Genomic DNA, 16,534 nt, shown 5'->3' on the forward strand with positions numbered 1-16,534 from the left:
AGCATTGGTCACCTCCCCTTCTAAGGGCTGCATCCCATTTCCACAGCCACACCGAGCATCGGTCACTTCCCATCGCCATGGAGCACGGCTCGCTTCCCATCCCGGGACCTGCAGCCACTGCCGTGCTCACACTGACCCCTGGTCACTCCCCAAAGGACCTGCACCCACTGCCGTGCTCACACTGACCCCTGGTCACTCCCCGAAGGATTTGCACTCATTTCCACGGCCACACCGAGCCTCCCTGCCGGGGCTCCCCGTCCCTGCCTGGCCGCTCCCGGACCCAGCGGGGTCCCCGGGCTCTCACCCCGGTTTTTCTCCGTCTCCTCTCCCAGCACGGCGCAGCCGTGCCCGGCGGGGAGGAGCCGTGGGCGAGGAGGAAGCCGGAGCTGCCAGCCCTTCCCGGGCCCTGCTCGGGGAGCGGCAGCAGCAGCGAGCGGGCGGCGGCCGCGGGTCCCCCCCAGCGCAGGGATTGGGGTCCCCAAATCCCCGCAGGCTCCAACCCGCGCTGCTGGAACGGGCGCGTGTGGCCACTGCGGGAAAACTCCGCTCGTGGCCTAGCAGGGAGGAGAAACAGGAAAAGGAAAAAAAAAAACCCCAAACCGCAACCCCAGAGAGGAGCAGGGAACGCGCGGAGAAGCCGGGAAGGGGCAGGGAAGGAGCGGGGGGCAGGAGGGGAAGGAGCGGGTTCGTCTCGCAGGGCTTGGGGACAAGGGGAAACTCCGGGCTCGGCTCCACCCCGGCGCTTTCGACTGCTAAACAATAGTGGAGAGGAGCAGCCGTCCCTCCCTGCTCTTACTCATCCTGCACAAGGACCGGTGCCACCCTTGGGCTGCCCCCGCCCTGCCCGGCCTCTGCCCGGGGGCTCGGGCACGGCGGCTCCCGGCTCCGGAGGCGCAAGGCTCGGGTGACAGCGACAGATCCCCCGGGAAGAGATGCGGACCCACGGCACGCGAGCGGCGAGCCGGCAGCGCAGGGAATTCCCTCCGTCATCATCGCCAGCGGAAAAAAAAATAAAAAAGGGGAAAAAAATAAAAAAATTAAATGAACCAACACCCAACAACAGCCTGAGCCCTCTCAAAGCTCTCTACCTGCAGCGCTCGCAGCACTTCCCAGCGCTTTTCCAGCCGGGGAGGGAGCAGGGAAGGAGCCGGGGGTCGGACGGGGAGCGGCCGGGGTGGGACGGGGCCGGAGCCCGCGGGGAATGCGCGGAGCGAGGGCAGGAACGGGGAAGCGCTGCCTCCTGCCTGCCCCGGGCGCTCCCCAGCTCCACCTGCAGCATCCCGGCACCGGCACCGGCACCGGCACCGGCACCGGCACCGGCACCGGCACCGTGCCGCGCACCCCGGGCACTGCCACGGCCGGGGGCGGTCGCGGCGCGGATCTCAGAGGCCTCCAAGCCCACCCGGCGCCCACCATTGAGGGAGGGTCCTTCCTCCACCCCCCAGATCCGAGGGGCACCTGCAGCCCCCCTGAACCCGCGGGTGGGGCTCCGGGGGGGTCACCCGAGGGAGCAGCCGGGGAGAGGAGCCCGGGGCCGGGGAGGGATCCCCGGGGCGCGGCGGGGTGGGGCTGGCGGAGCGCGGGGGCGTCAGCCTCTCTCGCTCATGATTTAATAATTTAGGTGCGTTTCAGTGCTCAGGGAAGCGAAAGATTGAGGGCAGTGTCTGGAGCCCGGCAGCGGTGCAGCCCCTGCCTCGTCCAAGCAGCACAGGGGGTTTGGGCTGGGGGGCTCAGCTCGGGGTCCCCCGGCCCCAGGACGGCTCTGGGTGCCCCTTGGCGAGCTCCGAGCACTCACCTCCACCCCAGCTCGCTGCCCTCGGCTCCTGCCCGTCCACCCACGTCCAGGGCCGCCGCTCCACGGCCACGGGCAGAAACTGGCTGCACTGGTTTGCGCTTCGCAACGCAAACCCCCACCCAAGCTCAGGTCTCCAGAGATAAGAGCACAATAACCTATTGTCCCTCCTCCCCTCCCAACATCTCCACTCGCCTCTGGCCGGGCAGAGAGCGACCACCCAGCTCCGCACAGCCCCCCGCCCCCGCCGCCGGGCAGCCCCCGACCCACCGAGCCAGGCCAGGGATGCTGGGAGGCTCCAGAGCCGGGGCCGGGATGCAGGGAGAGCGCTGAGGGCAGAGGCGGGAGGAGGCGGACGAGGCCAGAGCCTGGCCGGGCTTCCAATAGATTTCCTGATTTATTTTTTAATTTATTTTCCGCCTCCCCACTCCTGTTTTCTCTGCCGTGGCTCTGCCCAGCTGGATTGGTGCAGGCAGGAGGGGGACGTGCCCAGCCGTGGCGTGGGCATCCCCCACGCACCTCCCCAGCGCATCCCACCCTCCCCACGCGAGGCAGGGAGCGGCCCCCCTTCGCTGCCCCACGGGTGGGGAAAAACCACCCCAAACCCACCCACGCAGCACCTTCCCCGCTCTGTCCTTGGGCTGCCGCAAGCCCCCCTCCCTTTCCCCCGCCTCTTCCTTCCTCCATCATCCTCATCCTCCTCCTCCTCCCCGCAATGCCACAACTCGCTGCCTCCCAAAAAAATCCAGCACCACGCGCGGCCGGGAGCCCCGCGTCCCCCGCCGCCCCAAGGGCGGGCAACAAGTTGTAGGATCCGAGCGGAGCGTCCCCCCCGCCCCAAATACCGGGGGGGCTGCCGGGCTTGCCCCCCACGAGCTGTTTGGGGGCTGCACCCCCCGCAGCCGCCCACGCCCCGGAGCGGCCGGACCGCGGTCACCCCATCACCCCCCGCCTCTCCCACGCGGGATTGGGGTCTGGGGGGTCCCACGCTGAGCCCCCCCATGATTTAGGAACCCACGCCAAGCCCACCCCTCCCAAACCCACCTGCTGCACCGGGACGGAGCGGGTGAAATCCCCGCTGCCAGCGCCCCACCCGCCCCGGCAGAGCGCTGCCAGCGATGCTCCCACCCACCCGCGCCCCCCGCCCCTACAAAGAACCCCCTCGCCGGCCGCCCCACGCCGCTCCCGTGTGTCCCCAGCGTGTCCCCCGGCACCTCAAACCCCCCGCGGGATCCCCCGTACCCCGCTGCCGGGGTCCCCCCGCGCACTCACCGGCTCCGGTCCCACCGGCTGGCGGCGGAGCCCCCGCGACTGGCCATGGGATGGAGGGGCAGCGGTCCCGGAGCTAACGGGAGAAAATGCTTGTCATGGCAACCCCCGTGCCGTGCGGGGCCGTGCGGGGCCGGGCCGGCGAGGGAGGGGACGGCGGGCAGGGAGGGGGAGGGCTCGTCCCAGCCCGCCGGGGGAGGGGCTCCCTTAAGGTGGCTGCACGCCCCGACGGCTGCTTAAGGGGGACGGCGAAAGGAACGGGGTGAACGGCACAGAGCGGGGGGACAGCGGCGTGGGGAGCCCCAAAACAGGGAGGGAGACCACGGGCAGAGTGGGGGGTGCACGCCTGGGACACCCGCGGGGCAGAGTGGGGACACCCCCGGGAAGAGTGGGGACACCCCCGGACAATGTGGGGACACCCCCGCACAATGGGGGGAGACCCCCGGGAAGAGTGGGGACACCCCCGGGCAATGTGGGGACACCCCCGGACAATGTGGGGACACCCCCGGGCAATGTGGGGACACCCCCGAGAAGAGTGGGGACACCTCCGGACAATGTGGGGGGACCCCTGGGCAGGATGGGGACACATTGGACAGAAGGGTGGGTGCACCTCCCGAAATTTTGGGGACCCCAGGACAAGAGAATGTGCGCACCCCGAACAGTGGGAGGACCCCACGGGCAGAGTGGGGCGTGCGACCCCAAATAACGTGGGGACACCCCCGGGAAATGTGGGGACCCCCCCAGGGCAGTGCGGGCACCCCAAAAAGCGAGGGCAGCCCCATTCCCAAACCCCTCCCCACTCCATGTGTGGGGGAGGCAGAAGGAACTTCGTGACCTGCGGCAAAATTGGGGTTTTTTGTGGGGTTATGGCGGTTTTGGGGTCTGACCCACCCTGGGTGCAGCTGTCCCCTCACGGGACAGCATCAATTTGGGGTCACTGTCACCCTGAGAGCCACGAGGGTCCAGCACGACCCCCCCCAATCCCAGATCCCACCTTTTTTATTTTTCACCCCGTTTTTTATTTTTACAGGAACCCGCATCAAATTCCTCATGGAATCCTTCCCAAAGCACGGGAACGCGGTGGCCTCGGGGCCAGCGGGGCTGGCAGGGGGCACCTTAAATCCCCTCCCCGAGGCCCAGTTTGGGCTCGCAGCGGTTCCAGTTAAACCAGTGGAACGCCCGTGCGGGCACAGCCCCTCATTAGCGCTCCCGAGCGGATTTTTCCCCCCTCGAGGGCCCGCACCTCCAGAATTCCACATTCCCGAGCGCTCCCCGGCCGCCGTGGTGCTGCACAGGAGCCGGGCTTGGAAACAGAGCCCGACCCTGGGAATTCCTCTTTCCCATTTTCCAGCAAAATCCCTCCCTCGGCTCACCGGGATGGACCTTCCCGCTCAGCTGAGCTGATCCAGGGGTTTTTTGGGAGCAGGGAATGTTGTTTGAAGTCACCTGAGTGACATCAGAGCTGCCCAGGTTGGGTTTGATTCCATCTCCGCGTCCTTTGGAGCACGACCTGGCCCCGAGTTTTGCTTTGAGAAGAGGGAAATGCCCTGGAATGGGAATTCCGCCTCAATTCCTCCTTGGCATCTTCCTGGGGAGTTCACAGGGTTATTCCTTCTGAAAATAAAATATTTCAGGGGCTGGAGATTCTTGTGACGAGACAAACATTGAGTCTCAAAAAACAACCTCTGGCCTCTTCCTCTGAACGGCTCCGCACTTCCCCGACACAAAAAAAATGGGGAAAAAACCCACGGATTTTATCCCTCCAGCAAAATCAGCCGGCCCTGACCAGACTGGTTCCCCCTGAGCGCAGAACAGCTTGGAAAAGAGGTGTTGGAGCAGCTGGCAGGCGCCACTTCCAACGGGCCGGGATGCAAAACTGCTATTGAGACATAATGGCCTTTTCCAACAGGTTCTGGGAGCTTGGAAGGAATCTCTGACCATCTGGATTCGGGCTCCTGGAAGGAAATCAGCCTTCCTGCCTCAGGGAAGCCGTGTGAGCTCGGCAGTGCCGGGGATTTGCAGCCTCCTCGGGCTCCTGGGTTTGAGTTGAAACGGAGGAAAAGCAGGTTTTCCACCCGGGGAGGGAGCAGCCAAAATCCATGTGGGAAATGTGGTTCCCAGGGAGGCGATTCCAGCTCAGAGCCACGAGCAGCCCCGGAGCCTCTTCCAGGCACATGGAGGGTCATGGCCGAGCCAGCACCGAGCTGCAGAGTGGAAAAAATTCCTTCATGGAATATTTTGGGACCCTTTGTGTGTCTCTGCTGGTGCCACCTGCTCCTCCTGGTGGTGCCACCACCCCCGGGGTGGTGACAGAGGTGTCCCCACCCTGCGCCCGGAGCAGGAAGGAGAAGGATGATCCCCCCAGGGAAGTCCCTGCAGGGCTGTGCTGTGCCTTCCTCCTCCTCATCCTCCTCGGATCATGGCTGGATTGGTATTTATTGTTATCTGTTGGTATTTATTGGTATTTATTCCCTTTTCTTCATGGCTCTGGTCAGGGATGCGGGGATCAAATCCCCTTTCCCAGCCTGGAGCTCTCTCCTGGATTCAGGAGGGATTCCTGGCTGGATTCTCCTTGTTCCTTGCACCCAGAACCTGCTGCAGGCTCCTCTGGATCCCCACCACACCCCAAATAAAAAAATAAAAGTCCTCTCCCTTCCCATTCCATGGAAAATCAGCTGAACTCCCCCAGTGACCGGCAGCACCCGAGTTCTCCACCAGGGAACCGAAATCCCGATGGGAATCTCCGCTGTTATCCCGATTTTTGCCACCTCTTTTCTTCTCCCAGCGCTTTTCTGTAAGGCAGTGCCAGGCCTCGAGGAGACCCAGCAGCACCAAGGTAAAATAAATAACCCCAAAATAGAAAAAAGTCTCCACCAGGTTCTTCCCTAAGAAAAAATAAAAATAATAATAAAAAATAAAAATCCCGCTACCCTGATGATTTCCCTTTAAACCCAGCCTCTAATATTTGGATTAATTTGCCTTTAATGCCTCCCAGGCTGGGAACTTGTAGGTGGAGTTTTTTTAGCCCGAAAAATGAATTAAATCAGCCGAGTTGTATCAGCCAAGTTACAAACCCATCAAAACCCGGGGCCAGATCCTGATCTCATCCCCGGAGGGGGCGGAGGGGGTAAATCCAGCGCCGCTGGAAGACGCGGGGAAGGTTTTTTTATTTGTCACCGAGCTCCGGATTGGACCCCCCGGGTTTCTCATGGAAACACTGAGTGACTTTTGAGCACAAGGCAGAGTCAGGCGTCTGTAAAATCTCTCTCCATTCAAGGGCTAAATATAGGGGGAGAGAGCGCCAGCGCTGTGGCTCGCGGTGCTCGGGGATAAATAAACCCTGGAAAAGCTCTGCCGGGAATGCCGGGGGTCCTGGGGGGGCTGCGGAGCTGGGGATGCTCCCGCAGCTGCTGGAAAAGGCATTTAAAGGATTTTTTCCCTTCCTTTTCCCCCTCTCCCTGCTCATCCCTGAGCTGCAGCACCCAGAGGTGCCCGTTCAAGGCTGGGATTCCTGCCGGGAATTCGGGATGCCGGTGGGAAATGTCCCATCCCGGTCCCATGAGCATCCACAGCGATTCCCTGCTCTGCTCCCGGCTTTTCCCTTCACTCCAAAGCCTTTGGAGGCCTCAAAAAAAATTCCGGCAGCCACGGAACTGCTAATTACCCATCACCGCACTAATGAACCTCTCCTAGCCCATTTCTGCTCCAAATTACTCCAACAGCCCCGTTAATTCCTAATTAAGCAGCTCCTTCATCAAGGGGCTTGACTGGAGAAGCGAAAAGGCGAGAGGAGGAATTTGGGGATTGGGAGGGATTTTTGCTTTATGGCTGTAACCGGATGATGAAATTGTTTGCTCACCTACGGAATTCATCCCCAAAGTGCCTGGGAGTCTTTTCCTTCCCCATCCCTGCACATTCCCGCTTGGAAGCACGGCAGGGTTGATAAATCTGTTTAGGGCCTGTTATTAAACCCTCAAAATTTGCGACAGCTCAGGAGGAGCCTCTGGGCTGCTCCTTCCCGAGCATCCCTGGGTGGAAATAAAGGGAATTTCCAGGATGCTGGATCCGTGCTTTTCCATGGATCCCTCCCGAGCAATTCCCAGGGAAACAACTCCAGGGAAAACCCCCCGAGATCCTCCTCTCCCTCCCTCCCGAAATGAACATTTTCCCCTCCAGTTCCGACCTCGTTTCATTCCTCACATCAAGGAGGAACCTCGTACTCGGTGTTTGCAGCGCGCTAACAGCTCGGGGACCTTGGTGGGCCCGAGGAAAGTCCCCGCTGCCGGCGGTGACAGCGCGGTGGGCGGTGCTGAAAGGGAGGGGAGAGAAGTGACAGAGAGGGAAAAACGCTCTGCCCGTCACTCCCGAGCTGTCAGCCCCGAGCTGGGGAGGCGGGGGAGCTCCCCAGACCCACTTTGGGACCGCTCTTCCCTCCAGGGAAAGGTGCTGGAAGGGCTGGAGATGCCCTCGGTCCCACCTGGATGCCCCACAGAGATGTGACAGCAAGGGCAGGGATGACCCAGCCAGGCCACTTTTGTCACCTGCACAGAGCTATGGGGTCAGGAGCAGCTTTCCCAGAGGAGCAGATTCCCAAGACGCTCCCGAAATCCAAAATTTGGAGGCCAAAGCAGCCGTGAAAACCCCAGGGCAGCTCCTGGTGGTGTCCCAGCAAAGCCACTCAGAGCCTCTGGATGTTCCCGTCCTCCAGGATCCTCCGGATTCCTGCTTCTGGAAAGGTCGATTTTCCCCCCAACCCCACCTTCGGGTCCTTGGGGGATGCTGGGTGACAATAAGGGGACATCACCTGCGTTGGGGCAGCACCCAAAAGAGGGGTGAAATACCAAAAAAAGGCGTGAAATACCCAAAAGAGGAGTGAAATACCCAAAAAAGGGGTGAAATACCCAAAAGAGGGGTGAAATACCCAAAAGAGGAGTGAAATACCCAAAAAAGGGGTGAAATACCCAAAAAAGGGGTGAAATACCCTAAAAAGGAGTGAAATACCCAAAAGAGGAGTGAAATACCCAAAAGAGTGAAATACCCTAAAAAGGGGTGAAATAAACTAAAAAGGAGTGAAATACCCAAAAAAGGAGTGAAATAAACTAAAAAGGAGTTAAATACCTAAAAAAGGAGTGAAATAAACTAAAAAGGAGTTAAATACCTAAAAAAGGAGTGAAATAAACTAAAAAGGAGTGAAATAAACTGAAAAGGAGTGAAATACCCAAAAAAGGTGTGAAAATGAGTGGAAAAATCTGGGATGCAAAGGTGACCTCTTCCATCAAAACAGGGAGAAAAAAGGAAGAGGGAAAACCAGGCATCTTCCCAAATCCATCCCTGGAAAAACCAACCAGGAGCGGCTCCTTTATTGGAATAATCACCATCAATAATGCATCGCTGAGGAGCTGCAGATGAACGCAATTAAAAAAAAAAAAAGAGAAAGCAGTGCATTCCCCCAGCAAAAAAAAAAAATAAAAAAATGAAATTATTCCTTGCAGCTTCCCCGAGATTTATGGAAATGAAGCGGTTCCTGGAGCTCGGCAGAGCCGGGGAGCCCGGGTGGGAAGGAAGGGGGGGGGGGGGGAAAGGCAGGAAAAAAATGAAAAATGGAAAAAAATGTAGGGATTTATAAATATTTTACAGGCGAGGAGGAGTGGGGAGCCATGGATATAGATGGGATTGCGGGCGGCTGTGGTGGGAGGAAGGAATTAATCACAAAAACGGAGGAGAAACTTTCCTCCAGGAGCACGTGGCGGCACCCACGGCTCCCGAGGGAAAAGTTTGGGGTTTGCTCTGGGAGGTGCAGGACTCCACCATCCTGGAGAGGTTTTCCATCCTGGCCTGGGATTCTGGGAACACATCAGGCTGCAGGAATCACCTCGGGTATGGGGTCTGGCACAGATGTCCCCTCCCTCCCTCCCTCCCTCCTCCGGTGCCGGTGTCGCGCATCAGCGGTGACGCCAGCAGCTCCTGTCCCCGCTGGCTGCTGAGACAGCCGATCCCAGCTCCCGGCTCTGACGTGGGAATCTTCATTTCCAGTGCCACCCAGCTGCTTTTCCCGGATTTTTTCCCCCCTCCTCGGTGCGGGAGGTGACAGGCGGTGATGGAGCACCGGGAGGCCCCGGGCCTGGCACTGGGAGGCCTCCCCAGGAGTAATTAAGCTAATGAGGGCCACGGGCTGGGCTGGCAGCATCCCTGGCAGCCGGCGGTGAACCCGGGTCAGCAGTGACACATCTCATCCATAAAGGATGGCGATGGATGAGCTCCCGGGAAAAAATCCAACCAAGGAAGGGCAGGAGGGGAGGGAGAATCTGTCCCCAAAGCCCGGGGGATGGGGGTGAAGGGTCTCTGCAGGATTGGGGGGTGAAGGGGCAAAGATCCAGGGTGGGTGTTGGAGGTGGGGATGGAAATTTGAGTCCTGGTGTGCTCCAGGATCCAAACATGAGTCCTGGTGTGCTCCCAGAGCCAAAACCCTGTCCAGGTGTGCTCCAGGATCCAAACCTGAGTCCTGGTGTGCTCCAGGATTTAAACCTGAGTCCAGGTTTGGGATCAGCTCCACTGGCTGATTCCAGAGGACATTTGGTGATGGAAGCTCTTCTGGGATGCTGTGCAGGGGGATGGCAAAGGGCAGCTGGGCCGATCGGGATGGGAGAGCCTGGAGCCTCTTCCAGGGGGCTCCAGGAGAGCTGGGACGAGGACTGGAGGGACCGGAATGGCTTCCAGAGGGCAGGGATGGATGGGATATTGGGAAGGAATTCCTCCCTGTGAGGGTGGGGAGGGGCTGGGATGGAATTCCCAGAGCAGCTGGGGCTGTCCCTGGATCCCTGGAAGTGCCCAAGGCCAGGCTGGAGCATCCTGGGATGGTGGGAGGTGTCCCTGCCATGGCAGGGGTGGCTCTGGGCGACCTTTCCCGTCCATTCCCGGATTCCATGGCCGGTGCAGCATTCCCCAGGTGGGGAATCCCTGGGATCCCCGGAGCTCCTGGGTTTGCAGGGAGGGACCCACCAGGGGCAGCGCGGCCTCCGGGGAGCCGCGGCCTCCGCGCCCCTCCCGCGGCTCACGGAGCCGGTTCTGCTCCGCAGAGCTGGAATTGGCTGCGGATCCCAACTCTGGGAACAGACTCTCCTTCCAGGCAGGAGCTGTGGGCAGCGCCGCGAGCAGACGGGGAGGAGGAGCAGCAGCAGCAGCAGGAGGAGGAGGAGGAGGAGGAGGAGGAGAAGGCTTCGTGCGGTCCCTCGGGGCACCACGGCAGCAGGTGCGGGCTCAGCTCTGCCCAGCAAAGCCCGGCAGGGAGGAGCCCAGGCAGGCAGCAGGGGCAGGAGGCAGAGATTCCCTGTGGGAATGGGACTGGGAGGGATTGAACCCCCCAGCGCTGCCCGGCTCGCAGCCCCTGTCCTTTGTGTATCCTTCCTCCCATTCTTCCCAAAATCCCAGCCGGGATTGGGATCGAGGCTTTCCAGAACAGATCCTGGAGGAGACCCAGCAGCTGCAGCTCGGAGGATCAGTGTCCGGTGTGGGGTCACATCAGTGTCCAGCCTGGGGACACATCAGTGTCCGGCCTGGGGTGACATCAGTGTCCGGCCTGGGGTCACATCAGTGTCCAGTGTGGGGACACATCAGTGTCCAGAGTGGAGTCACATCAGTGTCCTGTGTGGGGTGACATCAGTGTCCAGTGTGGGGTCACATCAGTGTCCAGCCTGGGGTCACATCAGTGTCCAGCCTGGGGTCACATCAGTGTCCAGTGTGGGGACACATCAGTGTCCAGTGTGGGGACACATCAGTGTCCACTGTGGGGACACATCAGTGTCCAGTGTGGGGACACATCAGTGTCCACTGTGGGGACACATCACTGTCCAGTGTGGGGACACATCACTGTCCAGTGTGGGGACACATCAGTGTCCAGCCTGGGGTGACATCAGTGTCCGGTGTGGGGTGACATCATCTGCTCTCTGTCCCAGCAGCCCCACAGTGCCGGGAGCTGGGATCCTCATTCCCGCGGTGTTTTCGGAGGGAAGGGGAGCCTGGGGAAGGTCCCGAGGCTCTCAGCCCACCACGAGCTGCTCCCTCCCTGGCAGGAGCCGCTCTCAGGAAGGAGAAGTTCGCTCCTTCCCTCTCACTCACACTCAGATTTTCCAGTGACCCAGCGCTGATGGAAACTCGGCCTCTCTCTGGCCCTTCCCTCTCCAGGGTGTTTGGGTGTTGTTTTTTTTTTAATTTTTTAATTTTAACTTTTAAATTTTTTTAATTTCCAGCTGTCCCCCCTAGCCCTGGCTGACCCTTGGAGGACAAAGCATCGCCTCTGGGGCAGCGTGGGGCTCATCATCCAAAAAGGACAGCCCTGTCCCCCCCAGGTGACACTCTGATAACACTGTGGGAAATTCAGATGTTTGAGCATATTTTGGGGCTCTGGAGGCAGCTGTAAAAAGGTTCCCACCCATGGAGAGCCTCGCTGGAGTTCCTCAGCAGAGCTGGACACCCCTCAGCTCCCGGCCACCTTCACCCCTCCTTTCCTGGCAGCAAAACCGCTCCAGTGAGGCTGGATCCCTGCTGGATCTCTGCTGGATTCTGGCTGGATCCCTGCTGGATCTCTGCTGGATTCTGGCTGGATCCCTGCTGGATCCCTGCTGGATTCTGGCTGGATCCCTGCTGGATCCCTGCTGGATTCTGGCTGGATCCCTGCTGGATTCTGGCTGGATTCTGGCTGGATCCCTGCTGGATTCTGGCTGGATCCCTACTGGATCCCTGCTGGATTCTGGCTGGATCCCTTCTGGATCCCTGCTGGATTCTGGCTGGAACCCTGCTGGATCCCTGCTGGATTCTGGCTGGATCCCTGCTGGATTCTGGCTGGATTCTGGCTGGATCCCTGCTGGATTCTGGCTGGATTCTGGCTGGATCCCTGCTGGATCCCTCCTGGATTCTGGCTGGATCCCTGCTGGATCCCTCCTGGATTCTGGCTGGATCCCTGCTGGATCTCTGCTGGATTCTGGCTGGATCCCTGCTGGATTCTGGCTGGATCCCTGCTGGATCCCTGCTGGATCCCTGTTGGATTCTGGCTGGATTCTGGCTGGATCCCTGCTGGATTCTGGCTGGATCCCTGCTGGATGCCTGCTGGATGCCTGCTGGATCCCTGCTGGATCCCTGCTGGATTCTGGCTGGATCCCTGCTGGATTCTGGCTGGATTCTGGCTGGATCCCTGCTGGATCTCTGCTGGATCCCTGCTGGATTCTGGCTGGATCCCTGCTGGATCCCTGCCCGATTCCCAGCCAGCCTCTCTGACACAAACCCCTGGTGACATCTCCGGCTCGAGCTGGGGTTTAATCAACTCCTCAATTAATCATCAGAGAGCCGCAGGTTGGAATCCGCAGCCCGTGCTCCAGCACGGGCACCGGCAGCCAACGAGAGCTCTCCCAGCCCTCATTCCCTAAATCTGCTCCTAATTAGGAGTGCACTATCCCTACAATTAATTGCTGGAGTTGTTCATTAGTGCCTGGATACCCAGGTCTGTTTGGGAGAGGAGGCAGCAGGGTAATTAATCAGGTTAACTAATGAGGGGAGCGTCCAGCCCCGTGGCAAAGTCCCCGTACCTGGCCGGGGGACAGCTGGTGGCTTCCAGTGGAAAGTTGGCTTTGGGACAAGCGGGATTTGGGCATTTTTTCCCGGCTCTGGAGCCGCTGCTCGTGGGCGCTGGCAGCCCCAGGGGCTGTGGCTTGGCGTGACACCCGTGTCCCCGCTCGCCCCGTGTCCCCGCCTGCCCGCTCCTTGTCACCGAGCCCCGAGGGAGCCGCGGCTGGAGCTGGGGGCTCTGATTCTCTGATTCTTTGATTCTTCCCCACGAGCTTTTGGGACACCAGGATCTCGTTTCCCTCATTTTTTTCCCCCCAGGATTTTTCCCCGTGCCCTGGGAAATCCGCCCGGGGAAGGACAGGGAATGTTTCCCACCCCGTGGCACCACCACCACGCTCGGGGCAAACTCAGGAGGAGCTCAACCCTTTCCCAAACCTCCTTAAATCCATCTGAGAGCTCCCGTGCCTCAGTTTCCCACCCCCGCAGGCTGCACGAGGCTCGGGGCACCCGCTGAGCCCGAAAGCGCAGGGTGCTATAATTAGGATTTAGGGAAGTGAGAGTCTTTCTGTGCCTCAGCATTTTCATTTTCCCTCAGCGTGGAAAAAAAAAAAAATAACACCCCCCACACACCCAGACCCCCCAGGAAATCACCGGTGAAATCATCTGGTGAAGTGAAGGGTCATTCCCAAGGGTTTGGAGAAGCTTCCAGAAGGTCAGGGGGGCTCTTGGGGCTGTTTTGGCAGCAGTTTGAGCAGGAAGCAGGATTGGGCTGGTTTGGGGAGGCACAAAGCTCCTGCTTTTGACAGGTCCCAAAAAACCGTGAGGGTTTTGCTGCTGAGGCGACCTCAAATAGAGATATCGGGGAAAGGGAAAAATTTAGGAAAAAGTTAGGGGGAAAAAATGGGGAAAAACCGCTGTGAAGTGAGGGAGGGGCAGAGCAGCGTTCTGGGCTGATGGCTGGTGAAGTTACACGAAAAACTGGAGCAGAGCAGAGCCTGGAAGGCAGATCAATGCAAACAGCACGAGGAGAAACTGGGACGCGGCTCCTAAGCCGGAATGTTTATGGCTGGATGGCAGCGAGGCTGCCGTGACTCACGCTGGCATCGGCCAACTGGTCCCAGCTCTCCCGGGGACTGGTGCGGCCCCAGGCTGAGTGATCAGACCCCAGGGATGGGCTCCGTGACGGGACCCCTCTCTCAGAGGGGACAGAGTTCCGCCTGAGCCGGCGCCATCCTCACAAAATCGCGTTTTCCCAGCAATATCCAGATTTTCCAGCCGGGTCGGGGGTTCAGAAATTTCCCTGGGGCAGGAGGGCTCTGCAGGGCATCCCTGAATCCTGCGGCAGCTGCCAAGGAGGGATTTCCTGCCCGCCTGAGGAGGGTGAGGATAACCCTGGAGGGCTCGGAGAGGGAGAAATCCCCTAAAGATCCCTTCGGGCCCTGGGGCAGGAGGATGGGGGAAGTGATAAACACGAGGAAATCCATGGATAACGGCACAGCTGGGCATGGACAGGCAGGAGAAGGCAGTGATGGATGTGGAGGGTGCCACAGGACGGGCAGAAGGTGCCAATGTCCCCGAAGAGCCAAGGATAATGACAATTGTCGCGTATTCACAGCGATAATTGTCAACATGATAATTGTTGGCGATAATAAGCGATAATCATGAGTTAGGGTAATTAACAAACTCCGGGGTTCAGGGAATAAAGTCGGTCCAGCCCTTCCCGCTGCTTCCGCTGGCCCGGGGCCACCGCCAGCCCTGGGGCCACCGCGACATCATCTTGCTTTGCCAGCAGCGGCCGTGCCGGGCTGCTCGGGATGCCACGGGGGTGGCAGCGCCTGGATCCGGCCGAGGCAGCCGGGGCGGGTCTCCAGTGGCGCTCCGTGCCCTGCTCGGGTGTCACCCGTGTGTCCCCCCAGGAGATCCCGCTGGGAATGGGGATTTAAGGACATCCTCTCCAGATTCCTGCCTCTCTGGAGTTCCGGAGCTCGCCCAGCCCGGCTGTGACCGTGCCCTGACCGAGGAGCAGCCAGGCTGGGGCAGAATCTGTCCCAAAACTCCGCTCCAGAACCCAAAGTGATCCCGGCGGATTTCTCCTCCCTCTCCTCCACTTCAATTTCCCGCTGTGGCTGCTCCTCCTGGGATCCCCGAGAGAAGGGGGAACATCCACCCATCACCCCCCTCCTCCAGCGGGACCCCCCAGTTGTCCCCCGCCGCCCGGAGCCCCCCAAATCCAGCCTCTTGCGCCTCTTGGCAGCAGGTGCCCGCTCCTCCCGGACTAATCCCGCTCCCCGCCACGGGCCAAGGGCTCCGACAGGAATAAACACATCCCAAATGCCTTTCCATAAGGGGAGCGAACCTGCTGGCCGAGGTGCCGCTGTCCCGGCTCCTTTCCAGCCCGGCGGTCACCGCGGGCCAGCCAGGGAAAGGCTGCGGCAGAAATCCCGCATTTTGGGATGTGCCCGAACCCACCCAGGCAGCACCTCCGCTGCTCACCCCAAACCTGGGAAGGACGTGCTGGGGACAGCCCTGAAGGCGGAGGGACCGTTAATTAACGAATGAGTGTTAATTAGCGCTAAGGGGGGGAGGAGCTGGCTGTGCCCCCACTGAAGGAGAACCCCGGCTCCACGGTGAGGACAAGGCAGGGGGTGGCTGTGCCCTCCGCGGGTGTCACCTCTCCCATCAGCCGGGATTCCCCTGCTCCCAGCAGCTTTTCCCAATCCCGTCTGTTTTCCCATCCCGCCGCGGAGATGGCTCCTTATATAAACCCTGCTAAGTAGGGCGGCCTTTTCTGTCCCTGCTGCCATCGCTGCTGCTGGCTCCGGGTCACCGCGCTGTCCCCTCTGCCCGCCTGGCACCGGCGGTGGAGCGGGGCTGCCTTAGAGCCCAGACCCATGGATTTGGGGTGGCTTTGGGGACAGGATGGATTTGGGGTGTTTTTGGGGACAGGCTGGATTTGGGGTGGTTTTGAGGACAGGATGGATTTGGGGTAGTTTGGGGGACAGGATGGATTTGGGGTGGCAGTGGGGACAGGATGGATTTGGGGTGGTTTTGGGGACAGGATGGATTTGGGTTGGTTTGGGGGACAGGATGGATTTGGGGTGGTTTGGGGGACAGGATGGATTTGGGGACAGGATGGATTTGGGTTGGTTTTGGGGCCATGATGGATTTGGGGTGACAGTGGGGACAGGCTGGATTTGGAGTCACCCCAGGTTCATCCAATGGGACCCTGGAGAGCCCTGGCATGGCTTTGGGGCAGGAATATGGGATTGGGAATTCAGTGGCGTGGCTGAGCCCACGCTGTGCCCTCCCCTGGCAGGGGACAGGGGACCCTGAGCAGGATTTGGTGGCACTGCCACACTTGGCTGGCTTTTGACCCTCTGTACTCAGCAAGGAGGGTCCCACCCCCCGACATCCCCCTGCCCCATAACATCCCAAATTCCCGATCTTTTGTGGTCCCTGTGCCCTCCTCGCTGCCCCCAGCCCTGTCACACATCTCTGCCACCAGCAGCTCGAACCAGGGTAAATTTTTGATGAAGCAGGGATTAAATATTCGTGGCTGCCGCTGGAGCTTTCAATAATTCATCAGGGAAGGGCAGGCGAGGCCGGGGCGGCTGCGGCCGCGTGGCACCGGAGGACACGGCGGCCACGTGGAGCACGGATGTGCCGGGACGGGCTGGGAATCCTGGGCAGAGGGAAAAACCTCCAGGAATGAAGCTGCTTCTCTGGAAAACCATTGGAATTCCCTGGAAGGCTCAGGCAGGGAGAGAGAGGTGATGGAGCCAGGGGAGCCTGGCTGGGATGGAGGGAATGCTGGGACACGCTGCAGATCCAATCTGCTCCCTGATTTCCACCCTCACCCGCTTCCCTCTGTGCCTTGGATTTCCTGCTGAGGCTGTGGAGCTGGTGCCAGAGAGA

General features: G+C 60.3%; 1 protein-coding gene across 1 annotated transcript in view; it reads right to left on the reverse strand.

The window, feature by feature from the left end:
* Positions 1-3,206, reverse strand: part of ATP2B4 (ATPase plasma membrane Ca2+ transporting 4) — a 53,586-nt gene extending 50,380 nt beyond the window's left edge. Inside the window, exon 1 of the mRNA XM_033519965.1 lies at positions 3,065-3,206. The gene's annotated coding sequence lies outside the window, so the exon portion shown is untranslated. The remainder of the gene's footprint in view (positions 1-3,064) is intronic.
* Positions 3,207-16,534: the final 13,328 nt, after the last annotated feature.

This window comes from Parus major, chromosome 26, assembly GCF_001522545.3.
Source record: "Parus major isolate Abel chromosome 26, Parus_major1.1, whole genome shotgun sequence".
Lineage (NCBI taxonomy): Eukaryota > Metazoa > Chordata > Aves > Passeriformes > Paridae > Parus > Parus major.